Raw genomic sequence first — 22,969 nt, forward strand, 5'->3', positions numbered from 1 at the left:
ACTGATGGAAAATTTTGCAAACTGCTTTACATACATGATCTCCTTTGTGAGGCCACACTCAGCCCAATACAAGTTTTATTATCCCTATTTCACTTAAGAGGAAATAGTCTCAGAGGTAAAAAATGACTTGTTTGCTTACAGGGCCCCAAGAACTCAGAATTTCCTTCTCCTTGGAAATGCTAGAACAAAATGCCTAATGAATCATAATCTACACCCAAAATCAAAGGGAATACACTAGCTTTTTTACCATTAATGCTAAGTTGTACCCTCCCCATGCATTATTTTAGCATGAACAGATATTTGACAGAGCCATGTGGAATCATACTCTTGAAAAAAAGTTGCCAGACTGGGTTTGGTTCATGTGGTTCTGATCAGACCAACATGTTGGTTGGAATTTATGAGGATTTGGCACTTATTGTGTTTCAGATTTGACCAGAACCATCTAGTTGAGCCCAACATAAAAGCAGAACTAGAAATCTGGTTACACTTTTTTGTGTTGTTTAACAGCTTGTTGAATATTCAAGGTGTAACCACAAATGTTTCCCAAGAAAGGGAGACCACAAATTGTGTAGTATTGATGATCTTTGCCACATTAGTCCCAAGCTTGACATGTATCTGATGACTTATATGATTCTAGGCCAAATCTAGATGCAAAACCACAGTGTGTTATGGAGGGAGGAAAATACACACACACACACACACACACACACACACACGAGCCTGGGATTTTAAGTGAGAGACAAAGTCTTAGTATTACGGTGATTCTTTTCCCCATAAGGTCAAGGTCATTCAATGAATAGAAACTCTTTGTGAACCCACTTAGGGTTTTCTTGGCAAAGACAGTGGAATGGTTTTCTGTTTCCTCCTCCAGTTCATTTTACAGATGAGGAAACTGAGAAATAGGGCAAAAAATTGACTTGCCCAGGGTCACACAGCTAATAAGTGTCTGAGACTGGATTTTTTTTTTAACTCAGGTTTTCCTGACTCCAAACCCAGAGTTCCATCCACTGTGCCACCTAGCTGTCCTGGACATTTATTAAGCTCCTACTATATGTTTGTGGCGAGCATTGTGCTAGGCTGTGGGGATACAAAGAAAGGCAAAAGGCAGTCCCTCCTCTGGAGGTTGTTACAATCTAACACAAAAGGCTTGGAAAGGATTTGGATGAAAACCACCAATTTCCATGCAGTGCTTGAATGGGAATCTAGACTGCTTTCAGTTTTAAAAAGAAGTCTTTGCACAGACAAAAGAATTTATTCAGTGCTACTTGGCAAGCACTGCTGATTGAGAGAAAGTTTGGTATGTATAGAGAGGAAGGAGTGTTTGGGTTGGGGTCAGGAAGCCCTGGGTTTGAATCCCATCTCTGACACTCACTTTGGGCAATTCATTCAACCTTTCTGAGTCTCGCTTTTCTTGTGGGCAAAATCAGGATCAATGTACCTGTTACACTTACTTTCCAGGATTTACACGAGCTAACATTTGTAAAATGCTTTGAAACTTTTAACGTACCATATAAATGCCAGCTATTGATGTCCCAAAGCCGTTTCCACAGGTCAATTTGGAAATGCTGGAAAAAACTCCCAATGAATCTTTTCAGAAAAGCAAAAAGAGTACACTAAAAATACCTCCTTTTTCTTTTTTCCCCTGGGCCCTTTGGGTACAGCTCAGGTGCTCATGATTTGAATTCATTGTACGCATATTTTTTCATGTCGAAAGATGGCTTTGTTAATTTCACTTTGTCCCCAAGACAGGAAATTCCTGTCTCTAATACCAAACAAAAAAGACAGAGAAGAGCTCTCGGAAATGTTTTCCAATGTTTCTTTCTAAGATCAGCATCTATTCATAAGCCCCAAATCTGCTAGCGAAGTAACATCTAAGTCTTTTCTGTCTAATATCGCCTGAATTCTTTCTCTGAATGGCAAAGGGAAAAGTTAATTAGCTTAGGAGTAAGTGCCTTTCAGTTTGAGAATTGAATCTGCCAAGAGTTGTCAGCGTCAAGGGCTATTGAGAATTTCTTTCTTTCCCACTAAGGCCTGTTGTGGTCTCGGTGTCCTTGTTTCCTCCACCTCATCAAAGAGAGGGGAACAGTAGCTGTTATTCAGATCATTTCTTGTTTCCAAAGCACAGCCTTTGGCTGGTTTCAATCTGCCCTGCCCTGAAGAACAAACAAAAAACCTAAACAACTGGTTCCAGGCTTTGAATTGTCTGCACATGGAAAGCCATTGTCCTTCAACTGGAGAAGGATCAAGTACATCAAAATCTAATTCAGAATTGGCAGGATTTTGAATTGGGGCTGGGCTTACATTGACCTTTCGACACTATCTGTGGGGGAAGATTAATCCCAAAATTTGAGACTGTGAACATGATTTCAGATTTCATGATTCAATTTCATGATTTCAGAATCATCCCACCATGGAAAAGGGGCTGTGTCTGAAGCCAGAGAACCTAGGTTCAGATTCTGATTCTATTACTAACTGTGTAACCTTGAACACATCACCTAGTTCTTCTAGGTTCCAATTTCCTCAAAAATGGTTAGAGTAAATAGATAATACCCAAGCTCCCTTTCAGCTCTAGATTTTTGATCCTATCGTCTTAAAAATGGAAAATTTAGAATTACTTAAGTGGTTAAACAACATGCTAATTACAAAGTATTATGCATTAAAGCAAGCAGAGGACCAGCTGTCCTAGCGTCACCTGGGATGGAAAGTCAGAGAAGGGAGTGATTAGGGTGGGCTGCAGTGCTCAGCAAAGACTCCATGTGGAGGAGATTGGATTAGAATTAGGCCAACAAGCTTGGGAGGGATTTGTCTAAACAGAGGCAAAGAGGGTCAAGACTTGAGAGTGCCTGTCAATAAGCCAACTCCCATGTCCATCCATACTTCTGGCACCTAGCACTCCTCAGGGTGGTCAGGCATTCCTCACTTTGTAATCTGGTGGTCTCCAACTGCGGTCAGCTTCACATTCTGCAGGTGCAGCCCTCAGGCTCCCAGCAGGCTGCTGGGGGTCGTGGCTAGTAGGAAAGAGTCTGAACCATTGTGCTGAAGGGGCTGAAAGGCCCAGTCAGGCCAGTCAGAGGAGAAAGGGGGAATTCCTGCCAGGTTCTCCCTTTCATTGAAAGCCCAGCAGAAACTGCACCTTTAATTCTGGGAGGCCTGCAGCTGCAATGAGGGGGAAAAATCTCCATCAATAAAAGGCTTTGTGAAATACAAACGAGAGTCACTTGCCTCAAATAGTCCTGTTTAATCATGCTGAATGCCTTCTGGGCATCGAGTGAGATTGCAACAGCTGGTGTCTCCATAGCTGAGCTGCCTGTGTTCCATCACCAACCTCTCCGGCCCTCAGCCTAGTTCTCTACTCTTGTCTGAATTTGCCTGGCTTCTTCCTAGTCAGCTGCCCCAAAGGATTCCAGCTGAATCATGAGCACCGAATGAGAGCACGAGGTGAGTTTTCGTGATAGAGTATTCTTCCGTCAGCCTTCTCTTAAGACTGTGACAGAAAAAAGAGGTGATGTTTCCCTTTTCAAGGTGTCTTAATATTTCTTCGGTTAGCACTTTCTTCTCACTCAGTAGAAGTTTATCTACAGTTTGCTTCCTACGGACATACGCAGAGATTGTCGATATCCTATCCTGAATATGTGGCGGTGATAAACTAGACCAGGAGTTCTTCACTTTTTTTGTATCGTGGACCTTTTTGGCAGTGTATTGAAGCCCATAGATCCCTTCTTAGAATAATTTTTCAATAATTGAAGAAAATGCCCAACTTCAGTTAGATGTTAATGAAAAAATATATTTTATATATACACTGAAATAGTTATTACATATAGTGGAATAAAATATATTTAGTGAAATGTGTATGATATATAGTGAAATAAAATATATATGGTGAAATATATATTACATATAGTGAAATCTATGTCATATAAAATGGTTATTATATAAATATATGACATACATGCATGTATATGTACATATACATGTAAATATATGTATGTGTATATTTATACACATTTACATACACACACATATATACACACATATTTTTCCATCCAGAATCATGGGCTCTCTGAAATCAATTCATGGACCCCTAAACTATACTGTCATAGAATTATAGATTTAGAGTTGTAAAGAGCCTTAGAAACAATTTAATTAGCCCTCATCTTCTTCATTGAGGTGAAGTCAAGATTCAAACTCAAAATCTCTGAATCCAAATCTAGTGTTCTTATTGACTGACTGGTTGGTGAATAAGACTACCCAAGTTTGAGGAGGCTTATTACCAGATTGGCCCAGTAAATATTGTAGCTACAGCAATGCTTAAAGTTTGCCGTCTACAGGGGGTTTGGGAAGGAAGGAGCTTCTACACTGGGAAGCCATTGATCTTTGAAGTAATGAAGTATCCTAAGAAAACTATGTAACCTTTCCCTGTCTTCATCAGGGAGATATGCCTTGGAAGTTTCACCCCCTTCAAAGCTCTGGTGTTGTTATCTTGGGCCATTCTTGTCTTCTGGTAGAGATGTCCTTCCTCAGACATACTTTGAAAAACATCTGCATTTTCTCAGGTTTAGACCTGAGACTAGGGTTGCATCTCCTATTTATAAGGGCCCAGGTCTCTGAAGAATTAAAGTGAAGGGTCATTCAAAGGATGATTAAGAGGCACAAGATGGATATGAAGAGGCTGCAATGCCTTACCAACCAAGAAATGCACAAAAGAAGTAGTATAAGCATGCCCTGAGGGATGATCTATGATGGGGAAAGTCAATGGGCCAGGCCTGTGCCTGGTCTGACTACCTCATTCACCTCTGTGGCTCCCTATTACCTCTAGGAAAAATTGTTAGCTCCTCTTTTTGACATTTACCCTTCACAGTTAGCCTCTAACCTACCTTTGCAGGCCAGTTGCACCTTTTTCTTCTTAATGTACTCTACATAGACCAAACTGGCCTATTTCCCAGTGCCCAGATATTACATTCCTTCTCTTGCCTCCATGCCTTTGCATAGACTGTACCCCTTTCTTAGAATGCTCACATGCCTCACCTTCAACTCGTCAAACCTCTAGGAATGGGTCAAAGAGATGGGAGAAGGATTATCATGAACAGAAGAGGCCATTTGTTGGAACTGATCCTTGGTTGGTCTCACTACTTGAAGTTTCAATTCAAATGCCTGATCCTATAAAGGGCCTTTCCTAATTTCCTTGGTTATTAGTGGATGTACCTGATTCCCCAAGAAAATTACTTTATGTCAGTTTTGTATGTATTTTCTATTTATCTAAGCACATGTTGTATTTCTCCCTCCCCTCCCCTGCCCTAGTAAGTTGCGTGAAGACAGATATTCTTTCATTTTTGTTTCTGTATTCTCAGCACCTAACACATTGTGAGGCAAATCGTGTCTACTAAATAGATCCATGTTGAATGGAATGGACTGAAATTGAATCCATATACTATCAATAAAATTAAAGGAAGGACTCTAATATATTAGAAGAACCCTCTATGGAAGATTTGTAAGACGAAACGGATAAGAATTGCATAAGATGAGAAGATAGGGAGAGGATGTGATATCCAAGGTTGAGGGAATAGTCACATAAATTATAGTTCTTTTCAAATATCCAAAAAATAGGAAGGAGATTGTTTTTCTCTTGTTGTGAACTTTTTTCTCCTACAAATAGTCCCATACAGAAACTCCGCTCCATTTTTCATCTGCCAAGCCTAGAGGCCTGTATTGGGCTACCCGAGTCTTCCTTACCTCACCTCCCCAGGTCTTCGGCTGGCCACGCCGGATGCACGTATGAGAGAAAGGACGTTCCAGAGTCAAACAGGGGTTGAGCTTTATTACAGGGTTTCGGTTACAAGTGCAGGGGATCTTCTTTCTTAGGACGAAGAGGGGGAGATTTCCTAAGGAGGCTAAGCTTAAGGGATTGGAAGTAGAAGTACAAGCGGGGAGAGAGGGGGAGGGGAGAGAGAAAAGAAAAGAAGCGGAGCCCTACTTTTCTCTTTGGCTCCACACGTGCTAAGAGAGCTTTTAGGCTTCCTCAATCCTACTTAATCTTCAGCCACACAGTTTGCATCTCAATACCATGCTGTTAGGTAACTAGGTGTGCTCCAATCCGGGACGACCTCGAGGGCAGGGAGACTCCACCCATCAGGTATCTCCGGGGGAGAGGCGGAAATACCCGAGCTAGCCGAGCTAGCTCAGTCTGACCTTCTCGAACCCCCGCTGTTCATGGAGGGCCTCGTAAGACTCTAAGATTTAGAAGTCCCACTTTTACCTGCCCGAGACTGTCCACACGGAATTGAGCTTCCAGTCCCAACACATCTATTTTTGTCTTTCTGCCTCCATCAAAAAATCCTTTTGGATTTGTTCTCATGGCAAGCTTTCTACAAATTCTTTATCCTCTCATAGCTCTTTACTCTGTTGTGAGGTGATGCTCCTTATGATCTTTCATCAGTCTCCCTTGTAACATTTTGAAAATGATGTATTCTAAATCAATCATCTTTCACCACCATTTCTCCACTTGACAAGGAGAACAAACATTGTGTGACCAAAGAAGTTCCTGAGCTTTTTTGGCCTCTTTATTGTAGTGACTGGTTTTTTTTTTTGCTGGTTAAACATCTGTAGAAAATGATGATTATCAGAATCAATGTCTTTCATCTTCTCCATTTCCCATTTTCAACATCAGTAGCTTGTTTGAATAGGTCAGACTGGAGGTGTAATAACTGTGCAATGTCTTCATCTCACTTTTATCCTTTTTTATAATTTGTCATTCTGCTCATTTTACCTCTGCTACAAGACATAGACAGCTGATATAAAAATGACTCCACTTTGTAATCAGTCATTTCTTATCAATCACGATTTGCTCCATTTCATTTTTCTGTGATATTTGTTTCATTCTTGCCCTGTCTGTGATCTTTCAACTCTTATTTTGAAAAAAAGATGTTTATGATATCCAAGTGGAAGCTATTTGAGCATTTGGCAAGCCTTTGGCCTCTATCACTTATTATTGTTGAACCATACTTTCTTACATACTTTTTGTCCTCCAGGTATACAACTGCATGGTGAAGTCACCAAATATCAACATCTGTGCTGACTTAATTTGAAGAATCTTGTCAAGTGTCTCACAGAATTTCTTTACCACTTCATCTTCTGCAACAGATGTTGATAATGTAAATCATAATTATTAGTCTTTATGTACCCTCATCACAAACACTGCAAGGCAAGATGAACAAGTAGCACATGAAATAATGATCTCATGGCTTTTGGATATGGGATAAAAACAACTCAACCAATTTCTTTCTTGGTTTTTCTGAAAGCCTGTAAGGCATCCCACAATTCATCTGTACCTTCCTTTTGTCTTTTGGCTTCATTTAGAGCATGAATATCAATAGGGATATGACTCAATTCATATAATTTAATAAAAGAAGAAATTGAGGATTAGGAAAATTAAGCAACTTGTCCAAAGTCACAGACCTAATATATGTCAGAGGTGAAATGTAACTCCAGGGTCTCTGACTTTTATTCCTCCTGTACTATGTCTGTTCCAGGTCAACAGTTAAGTTAGTGGTTCTAGGTAGTCTAAAAACTGTGGTTCTTAACCCCTTTAGGCCTTTCTACTATCCCTACCAGTTGCTAGTACCCTCCTCTTTCCCCCCAGAATCTCTGTAAATATAAAATTTGGACACATGATGTATTCACTTACATTTTCCTTAAATAAAACATAAGCTTCTGGAGGGCAGGCACTGTTTCATATTTCTCTTTGTATCCCTAGAACTTGGCATAGTGCCTGGCACATAGCAGACACTTGATAAATGTTTTTTGAATGAATGAACCAAGAAATGAATGACAGGCAAATGGGCAATACAAGTGCTTTCCTTAACTATAGTTTTGAAAGGTCTAGCCCAGCAAAGGGGTTCATGACATACATACATACATACACAAACGAAGTTAAGAACCCTGACCAAGAAGAAGCCCCTCCATCACATTGGATGGATGAATTCTCTTTCTTAGACCAATGGCAGAACATAAACAGTTGTTACACAGAAGGAGAAAGTATTGTGGGGAGGAGAGAAGGGGAAAATTGCAATATGCACCATTGGAGGGAGTGCACCCTTTAATGAGATGATGGACTCATTAAAGTTTTGTACTATTACATATCTCTGAGAACTTATGAGGAAATCTCTGAGAGTGTCAACCTTAACAGTTTTTCAATATTCCATTTCATCAAAGTATTCAAATAAGTCATCTTGTTTAAATGAGCAAATATGTCATGGGTCAGGGAAACTGATTGTATGTTTTATTTAAAATGAAGTTTGGAAATATATTTGGTCAGTTTAGGGAGGGTCCCAAAACATCCATTGTACAGTAATTGTTTGCCATCCATAACAAAAATGGCATCTCATTTGGAGGCTGACCATCTCTCTCTCTCTCTCTCTCTCTCTCTCTCTCTCTCTCTTTCATGCTCTTTACTCAGTGAGAATCTTTAATCTAGAGAGGAAGAAAAGATGACTTTAATTTTAAGAACTCAGATGTCTCCCTAACATTTCTGGCAAATGACCCTTTATCTGCTCTCATCTGATTCTGGGTTAGTTTCCGCAATGGGAATGCTCAAGATTTTAATGCACTGATTCAGCCAGCCTTTATTAAGCGTCTCTTGTGGGCCCAACCCTAGTCAGTATTGGAAGAATAAAATTTGGCATTCAGAGACATCTGGCACTTTGAAACTTTTTCTCCCAATTTGTTTGACTGAACATGCAGCCAAATGCTCTCCATTACATTATTTGCATCTTTATCTTTGATTGAGTACCTCTGGGAAGGTTCAGTTTGGATGGCAAAGTGTACTTACAGCATATAATAGGAGCTCAATATTTGATGGTGGTGATAATAATAGTAAACATAATAAATGTGATTTAAAAGTTTCAGATCCCTTTATATACATTATTAATTTGAATCTCCAAATAACCTGTAATACAGATACTATAACTTATTGGCTTACCTATCCATACAGCATATGTCACAGGTGGGATTTGAACCCAGGACTCATTGGCCTCAAGTCCAGCACCTTACCAACCATGCCACTTGGCACAGACAGGTCTGAGTCAACCTAACATAATTTCTGTACATTTGAAGTGAGAATGCGTAGTAGAATAGGGGGAAAATTCAGTCCCATTATCCCTCTCCTCAGGTAGTATAAGCAGCTGATTATAATGTTCATAATAATGACGCCTGTAGGTTATACTTTCGTAGCCATTGAAGCTTTACAAAACACTTGCCCCGTATCAAGCCCGGGACATAGATTGTATACAATTCTGTTCATTTTTATTTTGAGAAAATGGCTCAGGGTGGTTGCAACATGGTCAGGGTCGCACAACTATCTGGATTTGGCCCTGAACTTTGACCCCCTCTATGACCTTTGTTGTTATCACAGCATAACGGTGCTTGTTAAAAAAAAAAAAACCAGCTTTGTGGAATATTCTTATCATTTGAATTCAATCCATCTCCATGCTATCAAGATTGGGAAGTTTACTTCTTTGGTGGTTTCTTAAACACTTCATTGTTCTATTATCATGTTTAAAAACATGCCCTGCATGAGTAAGACATCATCTGGCTCTAATTTAGCAAATGTCTTTTTCTCCCTTATCTGCATCCCCTGTTCTCTGGAGTGAGCAGAGCTCTGGAAAGCCTGGGCCTGATTGGCATGCATTTCAGCCATGGAGAGCCCTGAGTGACCTAACATGGAATGTTAGGTTCCTGCTGATGGAGACTTATGCTTTGTTTTTGTTTTTACCTTACTGGATTTCACAGGATGATTCTGTTTTGACCATTTGCAATACCACTGGGGGCTTTCCCTGTCTGTTCTTTTACCTGAAAGTCTAAGAAGTCATAAGGGGTAGATAGGTGGCACACTAGATAGAGCATCGTGGCCTGGAGTCAGGAAGACCTGAGTTCAAATGTGGCCTTGGATGCTTACTAGCTGCGTGAGCCTGGGTAAGTCACTTAACCCTGTTGCTTCAGTTTCCTCATCTGTAAAATGAGCTGGAGCAGGAAATGGCAAACTACTCCAGTACCTTTGGCAAGAAAACCCCAAATGGGGTCACGAAGGGTTGGACTTGACTGAAAAGAACTGAACAACCAAGGTGTGGAGAAGAGGCCTGGAAACCCAAATTCTGAAGGAGAAAAGAAAAACCTAGGCAACACTTGGCTCAGGGGCCATGTCCTCCACGGTGCTTTATACACTCCCTTTAGATGATTAATAATAATAATAATAAGTTTCTTCTTAGAGTGGATACCCTTGACCCTCTCTCCTCAAAGTCTGCTTGGTTATGGGTGGCCTGTATTATCTTGTCTATCAAGACAAGCTCTGGGTAAACCACTCTATCCTGGAAAATCCAAGCCAATCTCTGACTGGACTTAGATCAAAGAGTGAAACTTAGCACTGCATCTTCAAAGTACAGGAATGGTAAGCCAAAGGGAAAGGTGATGATGGAAATGATGCTAAAAACCATTCATACTACTTAGAATGTCCTTCAGTGCCCTCTATGTCACTGAGTGATCTGGATTTCTGAAGAGAGATGGAAACAGAGAGATACAGAGAGAGGCAGAAAGAAAGGTAGGTAGAAAGATGAAGAGATAGAGCGAGTATCTGTTAAGTGCCAAGCACCGTGGTAAGAGCTGAAGGTGCCAATACAATGGCAAAGACAATACACAATGGCACTGTGGAAGGAGGGAGAAGGTATTCACATAGGGAAGACATAACTGCCCCAGAGGCCTAGTTCCTGGCAGAAGAAGGCAAAAGGCTTCCCTGTAAGAGCCGTGGGAACCAGTGTGGAGTCCAAGATTCCCACCAGCCATTAGAAACTCCTGCCAATGGAGCTCAGTCACTAATCTGCAATCTAAAGTTTAAGAGTAGAAATTCTTAACGCTTCTGGTGTCATGGGCCCCTTTGGTGGTCTGCTGAAAAATCTGGACCCCTTCTGGGGTTTTAAATGCGCAAAATAAAGTACTTAGAATGACAAAGAAGACCAATCACATTCATACACAATTCTCAAAATATTTAAAAATAAGTCAAGTTCATATGCCCCAAGATGAAGAACCACAGTGGAAGGCATGGGTCAATACCCTGAAAATTTAAGTACTTTGTCCCTAGCTATACAGCTCCTGTGTGGCAGAGACAGGATCTTCCTGTCCAAAGGCCATTCCTATACCTACTAATATACATCATACTGCCTCTCAGGATAGACCATGTAGGATAGCTCAAAAGTCTTAGAGGAGTTTTCTGTTACCAAAAGCTTATAACTGCACTAAGACTTTTGGAACACACTTTTTTTCTGCTCATTTATTTCTTTCAATAGACTAAGTAAGGAAATTATAGTTTTACTACTTTGAAATCCTTAAATTAAGACTACTTTCCTATCCTTAGTACTTTGATTTTAGAGCTAATGTCTTTCGTTCAACGGAAAATTTAAAACCCCCAATGGCCAAAATAACAGGGTTTTTTGGTCTTTAGTAAATCTATTAGGCAATTCTTTATGAGTTGACTCTTCAAGACCTGTGGAGTAAATCCTTTCTGGATTCTTTTTATGCCGCATTTCTGTCTAAAACTGGTGACCTCACTGTATCTGCCACTAAGAAATAATGTGTTAATCCTATATAATGTTAGAGATTTTTTTCATAAAATAAAAGTCCCAGAACACTTTGGGACTCTTAATTCTTGTCTACTACTTAGGAAACCTGGGAAAACATACGCGTAGTACCCTGTCCTCCCTTCCCTCTCCTTCGCTATTCAATAGACTAAATCTGCCTTCCCACTTGCTAGCATGCAGTTCATGCTATCACTAAAAATAATAATAGCTACTATTTATGTAGCACTTACAATGTACTAGTCACTATACTAAATGCCTTACAAATATTATCTCATCTGATCCTCCCAACAGCCCTGGGATGTAGACACTACTACTACGCCTATTTTATAAATCAAGAAACTGAATCAAACAGAAGTTAAGTGATTGGCCCAACTAATAAATGGCTGAAGCTGGATTTGAACTCAGGTCTTCCTGATACCCAGCCCAACACTCTTTACTTTATCACATTGGAAGAAGGAGAGGAATAAAGGACAGTCCTTCAAATGAATAACCATTAATTCCAAAAATATATGTTTTGAGGGATTTGTGTGTGTGTTCTTATCTGTTTAGTAGAAAAGTAGTAAGAGGAATATTAATTTAAGAAATATTTTTTAAAAAGATAATAGCATTATAACATTGTTATTACATAATTATAGCAACATTATAATTATTATATTATGATATAATTATAGTATGTAATTATTACCTATTATTATAAAATTTTAGTTTTACATTATAAATACCCAAATTAACTATTAAGGACCTATGAAGGAACGTGTTATTTGTATGCAGATAAAAAACTGATAAACAGAAATACATACTTCTGTTTATCAGTTCTTTACATGCAGATAGTATCTTCATGGACTGGCGAGAGGGAAGGGGAAAGGGAAAAAAAGTTGCATGATAACTTTATTATATATTTAAAAGGGATAGCAAGTTGTACATAACAGATCTGTAGTTTCATGTTCAAACAGCTTTTTTTCATAGTCTACTATCATAGAAATGTTTGTTTTATTTTTTTAAGTTCAGAATAAAATAATCTTTTAAAAAAGAAAGAAGAAGAAGAAAAGATTAATAGCACCTACCTCCCAGAGCTGTTATGAGGATCAATTAGACAACATATAAAGACTTTTGTAAACCTTAAAGTGCCATTTAAATGCTTTATTGTTTTTCAGTCGCATCTGACTCTCTGTGACCCCATTTGGGTTTTTCTTGGCAAAGATACTGCAATGGTTTGCCACTTCCTTCTCCAGCTCATTTTACAGATGAGGAAACTGAGGTACACGAGATTAAGTGACTTGCCAAGGATTACACAATTAGTAAGTGTCTGAGGCCAAATTTGAATTTAGGTCTTCCTAATTTCAGACCCTGTCCTCCTTCCACTGCTATCTGTCCATCTAGCTAGTGTTATTGTTTTTTCTTTGTATCTCCATTGCAATACAGTGCCTATCACATGTAGGGATTAATGTAGATGCTTAAGAGTAAATTTCCTGATTCCCCTAGCACTTAGTTCTCTCTCCCTCTTAAAGTTACTTTGTATAAACTTTGTATTTACTTATCAATATTGTATCCCTTTGCAAGAATGTGAGCACCTTGAGGGCAGGGACTTTTTTTTAGTCTTTGTATCCCTAGAACCTTATGTCACACCTAGTAGATGCTTAATAAAAGTTTGTTGGGTTGAACTGAACTCAGATTGGCAAAAATGGGCAGTGTCTAATGACCCTTTAAATACTTAAGGCCTGTGCTCTAATTCACAAGCACCAAATACAGATAGGAGGGAGTACTTCTTCTTGCCCAAGAAGGGTATGAATCTGAGCTATGAGCATGAGCTGAAGGCTTCCTTTCCTAGGTTGAACCAAGTTATAACTTTCAGAAAGAGTTTAATCTTTTTCATAAACTAGAGAAAACACTTTGAACTTTTATACACTTTTAAATGTGACAGCCTCATGTGCAGCGTGGGGGAGTTTGAAATGGAGATCAGTATGTTCACTGAATAAAGCTTCCTAAATGGAAATGGAAAGTTAGAATCACTCCCTGGAAGGGACTTCCAGGGTTATCTGACTGTAGGATCAAAGAGAGAAGGGACTGTTAGAGACCATATTATCCAACCTCTTCATTTTACAGATAAAGGAACTGAGACCTGAAAGGGGAAGGGCCTTGTCCAACATCACATAACTAGTTAGAGACAGAGTAGCCAAGGAAACCCAGATCTCCTGTCTTCCTTTGCTATTTCTCTTATACCATAGATGCCTTTGCATATACATTGTAAAACTCTACCAGAAAGCACCAAGCAAAGATACAATGAAATGTGATGGACATGTGGTTGGAACGTGCATCCCAAGGGGAAGATGAACTGGTTTTCCCAATGATAGTGCTGCTTTCTAGGGGCCGTATTGCTCCAGGGACCGTGCCTCTGTCAAACCCCTGAAACAAGGCAAACTTTTTCATTCTCCTTCTATAACCTCATAGGCCATGTTTGTGTCTGCAAATTCCATACCTGTTCTCGGGAGGGTAGAGGAGGTAGTAGGGGAAACCTAGTTCCATTTTACACATGTGTAATTTTCTAAATCTTATGCTTTTAAATTTCAGTGTGATTTTAATCTGGGCTTCAATACACCAGGCTTAAGTGTTTACCATTGAGTTGATAAAACTCCCATAAGGACCAACCTAAAAACATGATTTCAGGGGCTTATGGAAAGGTTCTTTGCCCTCCAATAGCTCTCCTTGATGTTTGGGATGACTAAATACTTCTTATTACATAGTATAAAAAATAAGGTTTAAAATGCAAATCCCTCTAAGATAAGAGACACATTAACTTAACTCTACCTTGGGGTAAAAAAAAAAAAAAGTTGTTGATATCAGATCATTTTTTCTAAGAAGAGGTTTTGATGGAGGAAGAAGGGCTGAGAAAATGAAGACAATGGGTACCTAAAAAAGCAGAGATAATGGATAAAGGTGGAAGAAAGAAGAAGCTTCAGAGACTCCAGGGATTATAAACACACAGAAAAAGGCTAATTCAGTTTTGTCTTGGTCTTTATTCTTTAGTGAGAAAGAAAAAGACATAGGGTGGGGCAACTGCTCTTTTGATCCAGGATAGAAAATTTAAAGGGGGCTGACTGCATTTCTCTGGGTGTACTTTTGCCCCAGAGAATCATGTCCTTCATAGTGGTGGCCATCCCCCACCTCATTTACTAGCACCCACCTGCTCAGGTCTGCTCCAACCCTCAGCACTGGGTTCTCTCCTAAAGTGACAGCAGTTTCAATAAGGCACAAATGTCAGGCATTCCAGAGTATGTTTCTTTCCCCTCAAGGTTTTACTGTAAGTGATATCTCTTACACACACATACACACACATATACACATACTATTTGCTCCTACAGGAAAGTATAATACCCCATCTTAGAAAAAGTATATATACTTCTCCAGCACATTAAGACCTGAATGAGAGAAGTTTAATGTAGTAATCTGGTTAGGACCAGGTTTTAAAAAAATATTTTTTAAATGCTCAGGAAATTGCTCCCCCAAATCATTGATCTTCCCAGCTTCCTCTTGTGTCTTCCTTTGTGGATGTCTCATGGAATACACCACCTGACTTTTTAAAACTTTCTTCAAATTATAAATCATGTTGAATGACTTTCTAATCTTCTTTTCCCAGACTTGAATTCCTTAATTTCCCTTCCAGAGAGGTATAGCCTTTGGAAACGTTAACTATAACTACAGGACAGATTTCTTCACACACACACACGCATGCACACATGCACGCACGCACACACCCATACACAGCCATTAACTTGATGGAAGCCCTCATCACTTCATGCCTGGACTATAGTTATCCCTCCCTCCTTGGTGGGGTTAGAACATGACAGCTCTGCGAACATAAAATTTTTTGGTCCTCCCTTCATACCAGAGAAGAAGTCTGAATTTCTTCTTTTTCTTTTATGTTGTGTTTACAATACCTCATTGTAAAATCTGGGTTGATACTATACATGTATTTTATGCATTTCTGAGTTTCTAAACTTTTTCTGTGTCATCTGCCATCCTTCACATGTCATCAGCTTCCATAAAATTCTCCCAAAATTCCTATTTAATTTCTTATACTGATGTGTGATATATCGAAACCAAAATGGGTTAAGTCATGATGGGGAAGGGATAACTGTATTTGCAATAGCCTGCTAAGTTGTTTCTCAGCCTCATCTCTCTCCCCTGTTGTCCATCCAATTCACCCACAGGTCCAGATACCACCCAAAGGCTGTTATTGGTCTTCTTCTAGAATAAAGACCAGCAAAGACATTTTCCTACAGTTCGGGTCGACCCATGTCACTCCTGTCTATAAACTCCAGTGCCTCCCTATTACTTCCTGCATCAAAGATGAAATACTTAATCTGGCTTTTATAGCCCTTCTCATTCCTTCCTACCTTACTAGTCTTATACTTTATTTGTAATTACACGCTCTACAACCTATCCACTGGACTCCTTGCTGTTTCTCGACTATGACACTCTTATTTCCCATCATCCTGTGAGCCTTTTCACAAACTGATCCTATGCCTGAAAGAGTCTCCCTCCTCCTGGCTTCTTTCTCCCAGGTCTTCTTGCTGCTAGGACCTTCCAGCCAGGATTACTTCCCTTTCCCAGTGTTTATGGCATTGTTGTTTGCATGTTGTCTCTCATCATTAAAATACGAGCTCCCTGAGGGTAGGGACTTTATTTTTGCTTTGTCTCTCTAGTGTTTAGTATAGAGCCTGGCACCCACCAAGTACTTAACAAATGCTTGTTGATTCTCATATACACAGGCATAGTTGTTATTGGCTAAGGCAGCATTGCTTTGCAAGCTGGAGATTTGTGTGGCCTCAGAGGGTTGATGATCATAACAAATTATCAGAGCAGGAGGCCTGGTCTGGCTCACCAGTACTCTCCACCCAGAGACAATTGTTCACTTTAACTCTCCAGCTTCTCAACTTGACCTCTGTCAATGTAGAAAGAGCAGCGACAGCATGGCCAATGGACAAGGGTGGCAAACTGCCATTGGGGAAGAGCCACAAGGGATACAGAACCCACAGCCTGATTGGGGAGGTTTCTTTGGGATGAAAGTTGAATGGACCCCTGTCATAGCAAGGTCCAGATTGTCCTGTAAGATCTAGGGAAAATGAAATTTGATATTGAAAGTCAATTCTAGGAGGTATAGAATTACATAGCAGAGGAGAAAGGGTTCTGGATTAGAGTCAATGTTGTTGTTCAGTCATTTTCAATTGCGTCTGACTCTCTATGACCCCATTTGGCATTTTCTTGGCAGAGATAATGGAGTGCTTTGCCATTTCATTCCCCAACTTATTTTACAGAGGAGGAAACTGAGGCAAACAGGGTTAAGTGACTTGCCAAGGGCCACATAGCTGGTAATTTGAACTCAGGTCTTCCCAACTCCAGATCCTCTATCCACTGCACCACCTAGCTGCCCCATGGAGTTGATGATCCAGGTTCAAATTCCAGCCCAGCCACCTACTATGTGCTCTTTGGTAAGTGACTTTCCCTCTCTGGGTTTCAATTCCTCATCTGTAAAATGAGTAATTTGGGATTAATGCCCTCTAAGGTCCCTTTTCCTTCTAAGTCTTTGATACTAGGAGCCTATAAATCTAATAAAATTGAATCAGAAAAACACACACATTGACTACAGTTACATATTTTTAAAATTATCCCAATAAATTGGTCATAAGTGCATAGAAGAAAATCATGGGAAGGGGACAAAATAGACAATGATACATTAGTGTTATCATTCAAGTTTATCATCACCCAGTGGTTGGTGATCTCTTAGACACGAGTACTCCTTCCACCAATGCTAATTACAACCCATCCATGTCCATTCATTCTGTGTGACTCTAGTTCATGTTCTCAGTCAGTCCATCAATAATCACCTGCATGTCACAGTGCATAAAGCTCTGGGAGACGTGAGTCCAATCTGACTTCAGACACTTACTGGTTGTGTGACTCTGGGCAAGTCCCTTAATTTCTGTGTACCTCAGTTTCTTCATCTGTAAAATGGGGATAATAATAGCACCTATTTCTTAAGGCTGTTGTGAGGATCAAATGAGACAATATTTGTAAAGCGCTTGGCACACTGCCTGGCACACAGTAAGTGCTATATAAATATTAGCTATTATCATTTGTGATTTATTTTTCCCATAAATTCACCAGTAGAAGTCCATTCTATGAAAAGTGGACGTCATAATGGTCACAAAGTACAGCACCCACCTCCCAGGGTTGTGAAGCCCAAATGAGATAATGTCTGTAAAGAAAAGTTCTATGTAAATATTAGCTGTTATTATTAGTGTATTTTCCCCTTTGTCAAAGTATAAATAGTTAGAGGTTTATAGTTTTATCTGCCATCTCCTTTTATCTCTCGTTTGTTTGACTTTGTTTCAGTTGATGGTTATTGAATTTGTAATAATAAAAAAAGGAGACCATTTTTTCTTCTAAAGGAAGAAAACTCAGTTTGAAAGACGAAAGTGGTTGTATTCAAGCTATAGTTGTCTTCACTCATTCTAGTCCTTGCCTGATGAGAGCTCATAACTTCTACAAGCAGCTGCTTTTATTCCCCAAGGGGAAGAAAGTTGAAAAATTTCCCACCCTTATATGGTGGGGCCTTTGTCTTGTCAGGGTTGTCTTGCCAGATGGCTCTTTGTCTTCATCAGCCATCTGAAAGGGGTGTCCAGATAGCCCCCTAGGCTAGCTGCTTTTGAACTCAGGAGAATCATTATTGGAAGAGTTAATGGAATGAACCTACCACTTGGCCAAATCCTCAGACAGCTAGGCTCTGTAAATATCAGCAGAAGGAAATGCTTGGTTTGGAATGATTTAACCACTCCTCGTTTAAAGTCCTCTTCATCAGAAGACTCCTTGCATTGTGAAAATGATCCTGGGTTCTCAGAGGCTATCCCAGCAGTGTCCAAACTCTAGCAAGTCCAACCAAAAGAAAAAGGGTTAAAGCAGGAGTTCTTAATCTCCTGTAGATTCTAACCCTCCGTTTGATTGTCTGGCAAAACCTATGAATGTATCCCTTCTCAGAATAATGTTTTTGAAAGTATAAAATAACATAGGATCACCAAGGAAACAAATTATCTTGATATATATTTATTAATTAAAAAAAGTTTGAGGACCTCAGGTTAAGAACCCCTGTTTAATGCATGGGGAAGCTGATATGAACTCGTCCCCCTATATGGAGAGAGATGAGCCAGCTGGACTTGGGTAATTTTGGTCATAGTAACTTACAAAGATCATTTATCTAGATCAATGTTTCTCGAAGTATAGGAATCCCCAAGCCCCTTTTAGGGGGTCTGTGAGATTAAAATGGTTTTTATAATAACACCAATGTCTAGTATGGTAAATATCAATATATATAATTTACATACGCAAAAGTTCCTTAGAGTCTTCAATAATTTTTGAGTGTAAAAATGTCCTAAAGAGGATAAAGTGAGAACTGCTGACCAAATGTATAATGATCTCTATTAGAGGAGAGGGTGCCCAAGAAATACTTCACAATTTAGATCTGTAATTTCACTGAGATGGGTACTTCTTCCTCAAGCAAGCATGCAATCAACAAGCATTTATTAAGCACCTAATATAGCATATATAGGGTTATATCACATGAATCTAGCATTCACACACACATATATCACTTTAAAGTTTATTTATGTTATTTGCAACCCTGAGATGAAAAAACCAAGGCAAACTGAAGTTAAATGACTTGCTCAGGGTCACACAGCTAGCAAGTATGTAAAGTAGGATTCAAATTCAGGTCTTCCCAACTCCAAGCCTATGACTGTATGTGCTATACCTCCTAGCTGCCTCTAGGTGGGCACACAAAATGGAAGTGCTGTGGATACAAAATGGAAGTAAGCTGGCTTCTGCCTTCAAGAAGCACCCATTCTAACAAGAGACATAACATCAACTTATATAAGTATGCACATATATGTGTATTTATGTATACATACACACGTATACACAACTATAAGGTAATTCAGGGAAGAGTATACTAGCAGTTGGGGAGACGAAGAAAGGCTTCATGTAGAAGGTGGTACCCCAGCTGAGCTTGCAAATTGCAAAGTACCTTCCATTGCACATTGAAGCCCATTCCTACCTTCTCATCTTGGACATCTTGTTCAGTGAGTCCTCTAAAGGGAATGTACCCAGAATTCTGGGAGCGAGGAGGAAGGACTTCCTCTAGGTCTCTTGGTTTCATGTAAATAATAATGGAGCATTTGAGCTATCAGTCAATTGTACCTTGTACTCACTGTACAATTGGCCCATCCTTTTTTCCATATAGATAGCTATATAATTACATATTGCTACATATGTTTACATATACTTACATATTTAGGTATGCATATAATTATATATATACATATATAGTTGTTATCGTTATTTATATATAGTTATATATGTTATATATAGTTTTATATACAAATATGTAGTTATATATCTATCTGTAAATATATCTGTATCTGAAATTCTTTCCAGTGTTTCTCTTGTACAGTTCTCCCTTAGAAATGCATTGTAGCCTGTTCACATCCATACAGCTTTCATTGACCTTGGCTTCTTGACCCACAACTTAAATTCTTTGGAAGCCATTGGTATACTGTGACGTGCAGTCATCTGGTATCACCAGAAGATGTAGTTATCCAAGATGAGCTACGTTCTCCATCTTTCCTCTTCCTTGACTCTGTGTCAGAGAACATCCTAGAACTTTAGAGCTAGAATGAGCCTTTGAGAAACTCTACTCTAAATCCTTTTATTTAATAGATGAGAAAAATGAAACTCAGAGAGACAGAATCACTTACCTAAAAACACACAACTGGTTAGTGGCACATCTGGGAATGGAGCTTGGGTCTCCAGACAATTCCTCCTAAGCCAGGCATTGTGGAAACCTCAGGATGGTTCTAGAAATATTGGAGGGCAGAAGTGTGCCTCATTTACTTCAATAAATATGATCCTGATCTGTTGCATATGAATTAATATTTCTGAAAATCAAATTCTATTTTCTCAATGAATTTCTATTTTGATTTCAGGAAATTCCTCCTCCTCCCCCACCCCATTCCATCATCAATACCCTTCAGTTGGATTATTTGCTAGTTTTTTAGGTTTAAGATTCTTTGGCTTGATCTGGAGACATACTATTAAACTTAATCTGGAAATGGTTAACAAAAAGTATTGAGTTTTGAGTCAGATGACTAAGTATTGAGACCTGGCTCTGTCTTCATAAGCTAGGTGGCCTTGGGAGAGTCACTTAACTTTTCTGAGTCTCAGTTATCTTTTTTTCTTTTTTTAAAAATTTATTTATTTAACTTTTAGCATTCATTTTCACAAAATTTTGGGTTCCAAATTTTCTCCCCATTTGTCCCCTCCCCCCACCCCAAAACACCGAGCATTCTAATTGCCCCTATCACCAGTCTGCCCTCTCTTCTATCATCCCTCCCTTCCTTTGTCCCCATCTTCTCTTTTGTCCTGTAGGACCAGATAACTTTCTATACCCCTTTACCTGTATTTCTTATTTCCTAGTAGCAAGAACAGTACTCAACAGTTGTTCCTAAAACTTTGACTTCCAACTTCTCTTCCTCCCTCCCTCCCCACCCCTTCCCTTTGGAAGGCAAGCAATTCAATATAGGCCATATCTGTGTAGTTTTGCAAATGACTTCCATAATAGTCATGTTGTATAAGACTAACTATATTTCCCTCCATCCTAACCTGTCCCCCATTGCTTCTATTCTCTCTTTTGATCCTGTCCCTCCCCAAGAGTGTTGACTTCAAATTGCTCCCTCCTCCCATTGACCTCCCTTCCATCATCCCCCCCCACCCTGCTTATCCCCTTCTCCCCCACTTTCCTGTATTATAAGATAGGTTTTCATACCAAAATGAGTGTGCATTTTATTCCTTCCTTTAGTGGAATGTGATGAGAGTAAACTTCATGTTTTTCTCTCACCTTCCCTCTTTTTCCCTCCACTAAAAAGTCTTTTGCTTGCCTCTTTTATGATTTGCCCCATTCCATTTCTCCCTTTCTCCTCCCAATATATTTCTCTCTCACCACTTAATTTCATATTTTTAAGATATGATCCCATCCTATTCAATTCACTCTGTGCTCTGTGTGTGTGTGTGTGTATATGTGTGTGTGTGTGTGTGTGTGTAATCCCACCCACTACCCAGATACTGAAAAGTTTCAAGAGTTACAAATATTTTCTTTCTATGTAGGAATGTAAGTCCCTTATGAGTTCTCTTTGCTGTTTACCTTTTCATGCTTCTCTTCATTCTTGTGTTTGAAGGTCAAATTTTCTTTTCAGCTCTGGTCTTTTCATCAAGAATGCTTGAAAGTCCCCAATTTCATTGAAAGACCATTTTTTTCCCCTGAAGTGTTATACTCAGTTTTGCTGGGTAGGTGATTCTTGGTTTTAGTCCTAGTTCCTTTGACTTCTGGAATATCCTATTCTACGCCCTTCAATCCCTTAACATAGAAGCTGCTAGATCTTGTGTTATCCTGATTGTATTTCCACAATACTTGAATTGTTTCTTTCTAGCTGCTTGCAATATTTTCTCCTTGACCTGGGAACTCTGGAATTTGGCCACAATGTTCCTAGGAGTTTCTCTTTTTGGATCTCTTTCAGGTGGTGATCGGTGAATTCCTTGAATACTTATTTTGCCCTCTGGTTCTAGAATCTCAGGGCAGTTTTCCTTGATAATTTCATGAAAGATGATGTCTAGGCTCTTTTTTTGATCCTGGCTTTCAGGTAGGCCCATAATTTTTAAATTGTCTCTCCTGGATCTATTTTCCAGGTCAGTTGTTTTTCCAATGAGATATTTCACATTATCTTCCATTTTTTCATTCTTTTGGTTTTGTTTTGTGATTTCTTGGTTTCTCATAAAGTCATTGGCCTCCATCTGTTCCATTCTAATTTTGAAAGAACTATTTTCTTCAGTGAGCTTTTGAATCTCCTTTTCTGTTTGGCTAATTCTGTTTTTGAAAGCATTCTTCTCCTCATTGGCTTTTGAACCTCTTTTGCCAATTGAGTTAGCCTATTTTTCAAGGTGTTATTTTCTTCAGCATTTTTTGGGTCTCCTTTTGCAAGCTGTTGACCTGCTTTTCATGCTTTTCTTGCATCTCTCTCATTTCTCTTCCCAGTTTTTCCTCCACCTCTCTTACTTGATTTTCAAAATCCTTTTTGAGCTCTTCCTTGGCCTGAGCCCATTGGATGGGCTGGGATACAGAATCCTTGACTTTTGTGTCTTTCCCTGATGGTAAGCATTGTTCTTCCTCATCAGAAAGGAAGGGAGTAAATATCTGTTCACCAAGAAAGTAACCTTCTATAGTCTTATTTTTTTTTTCCCTTTTC

The 22,969-nt window shown here is 39.3% G+C and overlaps 1 long non-coding RNA gene across 2 annotated transcripts in view; it reads left to right on the forward strand.

Moving 5' to 3' along the window:
- The first annotated feature begins 2,708 nt into the window (after positions 1-2,708).
- Positions 2,709-22,969, forward strand: part of LOC140532859 (uncharacterized) — a 107,114-nt gene continuing 86,853 nt past the window's right edge. For both annotated transcript variants that reach the window (XR_011976703.1, XR_011976702.1), the window contains exon 1: positions 2,709-3,438. This is a non-coding gene — a long non-coding RNA (uncharacterized lncRNA). The remainder of the gene's footprint in view (positions 3,439-22,969) is intronic.

The sequence above is a fragment of the Notamacropus eugenii genome, chromosome 3, assembly GCF_028372415.1.
Source record: "Notamacropus eugenii isolate mMacEug1 chromosome 3, mMacEug1.pri_v2, whole genome shotgun sequence".
Lineage (NCBI taxonomy): Eukaryota > Metazoa > Chordata > Mammalia > Diprotodontia > Macropodidae > Notamacropus > Notamacropus eugenii.